The sequence below is a fragment of the Cebus imitator genome, unplaced genomic scaffold, assembly GCF_001604975.1.
Source record: "Cebus imitator isolate Cc_AM_T3 unplaced genomic scaffold, Cebus_imitator-1.0 Scaffold7, whole genome shotgun sequence".
In the NCBI taxonomy this organism is placed as follows: Eukaryota; Metazoa; Chordata; class Mammalia; order Primates; family Cebidae; genus Cebus; species Cebus imitator.
The window spans coordinates 6,761,308-6,767,203 of NW_016107322.1; positions in this window are offsets into that span (position 1 = coordinate 6,761,308).

Here is a 5,896-nt window from a genome sequence, read left to right on the forward strand (position 1 = left end):
GATTTGGTCACAAGTGAGGTGACTAGCTAATTTGGCAAATTGCTGTTTGAGCTTATTTTCAGTCGAACTTCTGCTGAGAGAAGAAAGAAACAAGCAGGCGAGCAGAGAACATACTATATGCATCACTGAAACTTATTGCTTATCTTTATTGCATTTGAGTAAATGCTCTTTTTTTTGCTGTTGCCAAGTAAGTCATCATATTTTAGTTCTGCACTGAATCCCTCGGCAGGAGACGAGATTTGAATAGATCCAGAGTGCAGGAAATAAAAAGAATGCATACTCTGGCTAAAACACTCCCCTGCCCAGGCTCTCTTCCACTGCATTCACTGGTAACTTGCACAATTCATGCTAATCCATATAAAACATTTTATAGACACAATATTGGAATTTTATGTTAAAGTTTTTAGCTAATCAAAAACATACCTTTCTCTATTCTTCTGATGTAAAAATAATATGCGGATTATAAAAAAAAAAAATACAAAAACGTGAGAAAAAAAAAAAAACCATTTACCTAAGGTTGCACCTCTTGGAAACCCATGGACATTTTGGTAAGCATCCTCTGACATTTCTCTGTTTATAGCCTATCAATATGGTATTATTTAAATATGATCATAGTAACCTGATATTTAAAATTTCATGAACAACTTTATTTTTAGATATTATTTACCTCTCCTCCCCTTTCCTTCTTCCTTCTTTCCACATCTTTCTCTTAACCAAATATTCGCAAATATACATACTTGCGGGTATATAAACATGCTCACTAGCTACCACCGACAACAATGCAATCAACACCTTTATATGTTGGTACTTTCATTTCATTTTCATTTTTATTTATTTATTTATGTATTTATTTTGAGACATAATTTTACTTTGTTGCCCAGGCTGGAGATCAGTGGTGTGATCTCTGCTCACTGAAACCTCTACCTCCCGGGTTCAAGCGATTTCCTGCCACAGCCTCCAGAGTAGCTGAGATTACAGGCCAGCACCACCACACCTGGCTATTTTTTGTATTAATAGTAGAGACGGGGTTTCACCATGTTGGCCAGGCTGGTCTCGAACTCCTGACCTCAAGTGATCTGTCCGTCTCGACCTCCCAAACTGCTGAGATTACAGATGTCAGCCACCACTCCGGGCCAGTGCTTTCATTTTTATAGCAAAGTGTCTCAAATTACGATTATTGAGCGAGAAATTCACACATGTAGATATAAACACACATATATCTGATGTGTGCTGATAGTGCCAAGGTGTTTCCCAAAAGAACCTAAGCCATTCACATGTCTACAGCAATGCATAAAGGTGTCTTTTTTCCCACAACCCAGCTGGCAACTGGCCATAAACCATTTGTTTTCATGATTTGATGAGTGAGTAGTGACATCTCATTGTTACTAGGTTTCCCATCTCCCTTACTACTAGTTTGGTTCATGAAATATATTTTCCCAAATTTGTTGGCCATTTAGATTTTCTAATCTGTAAAATGCCCACTTATTTCCTTTGCCTGTTTTTCTCTGGGCCACATTAATTTTACACTACCATTAAGACCCATGGTGATGGTGATTTGATGAGCCTGTAGGATGCTGTGATTCGTACGTTTGTCTTTCTTTATGTTATCTTGTGCTCTCATCATTCTTTATACATGGCACCATTGGCCAATTGCTGTCTCTTCAGCTGTGTTTATTCTTTCACTGAGGGCCATGCACACCCTCCTATTGGGACAGCTTGTTAGGGTGAAAATGGTTTCTGCATCCTTGGCTTTGGAGACTTGCTCTGTACCAATAGTCGTGAACAGATTATAAGTCTTTTGGGAAGAAAAGGATTATTTGCTGTTTTTAACATTATATTTCTTATTTATGTGACTATGTATTTGTAGTACAACATAAAAATAATTTCTTTTCCTGAAGTCCTAGAATAACCGGTGAATATTCCCTTGATCCATTCCCAGCCTGGTGGTCTTCAGTGCTGTTCGTTTGTTGCAAATAGACTGTGTAGAGAACATTGCATGACCCAGTTCTTTTCATTTATTCCAGGTCATTGGTAACTAGATGAATTCTAGTTCTGTAGAAGGTTTAGTATTTGTGTAGACATGGGTTATGCTTCAGGTCTGTAGCTTTGTTTGAAAGCATTAAGTTTCTCAGCAAAGTAGGTGAAGGCTTGAGGGTTATATTGGCAACAGAAATATGTGTATATTTAGCTCTGTTTGTTCTGGCAAACTTCAGAGCACAGACCTGGCTGTCTCAGCTCCTAGCAATGTGTGGCCAGCCTTTACCTGTGCCTATAATCACACTTTAATTTTCATTTATCTGTCAGATGCCTCATTCTTGTCACTTCATTCAAAATGGGCTTCATACTCTCTTACTGACAGAACTAACAAGGTGGCTAATAAATCTTCAGTCTAAATGGATTCAAAACAATATAGCTAAGACAAGTACATCAGAGCTGAAAATATAATATGGTCTCTCCTTCTCCAAGCTCTCTTGTAAAAGGTGGTACTCACATATGCTTAGAGTAGAGCAACTTTTAAGGAACTTGGAGCTCTGCACCAGAAATAAAATGAGACTGGTTTGTCTCAGAAGCACTCAGGTATGCCTGTGAGTCATAGAAGAGCCTGCACTCACAGCTACATACAGCATGTGGCACCTGAATTCTGAAGCTCTCCTAATTTACTAATAAATCTTGCTTTTCTTGAAGCAATTCTTTCCCTTGAAGGGATCTTTTAATTACCATCTTCTGGACTAACCAACCAAGCTGCAAAGCCCTTAAAGCAGCTGAGAGAGGCCTCCTTCTACAATTGTCCTGCAGCCTCAGCAGGTTTCTCTGCCTATGGAAGCAATTTCTTCCAGCTACTTCCTGCCAAAGCATCGAACTGAATGGAGTATGCTGCTTCAGATGCCACTTCATTATTTCCGTAAGAACAGAAAACTTTAAAGGGAACATTTTCAGAACCTGAAAATGGACACAAAGCTTTTATTTAACACAAAACAGAAGATATCACAGGCCCTTTGGATTCATGATATCCTTTTCACATGGGAGAAAATCTTTCTGTTTCTCTAGTGTGGTGTGATGTTAGTATAAGAAAAGCCATAATGTGATTCGTTATGCACAAGCAACCATGAGTCTCCTCTGTTCTATCCACACTCTTGCTGTGTGCCCCTCCTAAGTAAAGGCATAGTGCAGTTCTAAATGGCAATAAAATAAAGTAACAATGCCCAATATTAAACTTCAGTTCAGAAGCACTACTCTGACCTTCTGAGAAACAACCATGTTGCTGCTAAGTATAGATAAACAAATACAACATTGGTAAATAAATGTGGATTGTGTGTTTTTTCACGGTTTCATCAGTATAAGCTGTTAATACAAAGCTGTGTTGTCTCCCAGTGAGGCGTAGTCAGCTGAGTCCAAGTCTCATTTCCATTAAAAAAGTTGCACCAATCACTTGTAGGTTTAAGCTTGGTGAAAGGTGATGATTACAGTTTCTAATAAGATGAGTCACTGCACCAAACTTAGTCATGAAATAGTCTACTATTTCTACAAGAAGAGGCTTGTAGATGAGATCCAACTTTTCTGTCTCTACGTTAAGTTAATGAAACCATCTAAGGCTACATTTTCCAAGCATATTTTATGAAACCTGAGCCAACTGATACACTCTGCCAAAAAGAAGAAAGGAATAAGAGGAAAGATTCTGGAAAACATGGAGTTTCACAGTAAATATTATAATATTAAAAGTTTTATTATGACCTTTAGTATAGAAAATGATGTAACTTGGTTTAACCTAGTGTTTCTCAAAGGATTTGACCACAGAATCCTATTTTTCATGTGATCCCTCTTAAGAGCCCCTGGAACTACTTTGAACAATGTTGGCCCAATGATTGTCATTGCCAGGACTCGCCACAGGAAATTTTAAATTGTCCTTCAGAGAGCTATGTCATTCTCTCAGAAAGATTCAGCATTATTTTTGTTTTCGAGAGAAATCTTCCTTTTGGAAAATTGGTTTATAACTGAGAACATGGGGATCCCCTGGCTCCTGTTGTGGAGGGAAGGTGATGCTTGTTACACAGCTGCCCATTATTTCTATAGACAGCAAAACAGTTGAGCTCCTGTTCTGGGAAAGAAGCTCACTTCTTATCTCTCTCTCTTTGTCTTTGTTACTATTTTCTCATTGCTAAGACTGGGGCAAAAACACTGCTTGTTTCTCTTGGTTCTCTCTGCTTCTTGAACCACATATAAGGCAGACCACAAGCATACTTGGGTCAGTGGGTAAGCATCTCACCAGCTAGACCCAATTCTCTCCTTGATTGGGTCCTACGTTAAGATTTGTGGAGCTGAGTAGCAGAAGCAAAGCTGTGAATGGAGAAAAGGAAATAAAGTAACAGGAAACCGTACTTGGATCTCAGGCCCAAGTTCCACCCTCCGACACCGAAGCCATGACTCTTTGGGAGAGGAATGTTGATTATATCCTTGATTTCTCCCCTGGTTGCTTTGACCCGTTTTGAATTTGGTCCTAGAAATTTGGAAACCAGAAGTCAAGAGGGAAATACAAATTGACACCTCAAATCCCAGCACCTATTATCCTTATGATACCCTTTTATCAGTTGAAAGTGATTATGAGGTCACCCTGCAGCAATTTCTTTTTCAGCTCAAGTAATTCCAAGTTTTTTCCCTTTTGTTCCCCATAGGTCCATTTGCCAACACTAATTATTTTTGTTGCTCTTCCCTGGTTCATTTCCAAATTTCCAAATCACTGAAAAAATATAGAGCCCCAAATGGGACAAAGCCTCTGTGGACCTGGCTTAGTTTTAGCTTCTAGGTAGTTTGCTGTCCACTGCAGGATGATAGGCTTAGTGCTATATCTCAGTGTTATGTTAGCTTTCAGAACACTAGACTGGCATCAATGACCTTACTCTGTGGCTTGCTATAATCTGTACTCCTGTACTGTGAGGATGCTTAACAACTATGATATCAGGATGGTGGCATCAGCTAAGCCTTTCTCACTAAGTAATACTGATATTGCTCATCTCTATCTAAATGCTTCATTTTATATGCCATTCATATTGGATCCTAATGGGTTTCTTTCTAACCATGTTTTAAAAACATCCTTTGTTTTGGCTTTTCCTTGTGATCAGCCTAGAAAAATTTCTTGTTCATCTTAACACCTCCAGAAGATTTAGTCAAATATACAAATTTGCAAACAGTCATTATAATCTTGAGTTTGTTACTCAATTCCTACACACTGCACTGCATTGCTAATACATGCTTAATGTTGAGATCTTTGAACGTATGAAATAAGGAATACTTACGTTTTGCACTTTGCAGTTCGCAAATTGCTTTTACAATACATATTCTCTTTTACTTATGCACTCAACAAATATTTACTGATGATGTGTCAGGAATTGTGCTAGGCACTAACGGGATAAAGGAGAATAAAACATAAACAGCCTCAAGAGTTCACAGTCTAGGGATGTGCTGGGGAAAATCTGTTGCAACCAGAGGCAAGCGCTATGAAAGAGGAGACTGTGCTTTTTATATGAGTTGGAAGAGGGTTGTAGGAAAAGGAATAGGTGAACGAAGTTCATGGAAAAGGCTGCCCAGTGAGCTGCAGTGGGGGAATTTGAAAGAGAGAAAGTTTAAAACAAGAAATAAGCACAGATTTCAACAGTCTTCATATGCTGAGTGCTAATCCAGGTTATTAACTCACTAGGTAGTGTATGAATTAGGGCTCAGTTTTACAGATGAAAAATTTGGGGACCAGAGAGGCATACAAAGCAAGTGGTACAAGAAAGATAAGATCTTATCTTTAGACTCCCAGACCAGTTCTCTTTCTACATAAAATGTCTGTTATAAAAGTGAATGGGGCAGTACAAAATGTTTATTATTTTAGTGACCAATTGTCTTCTAAATACCT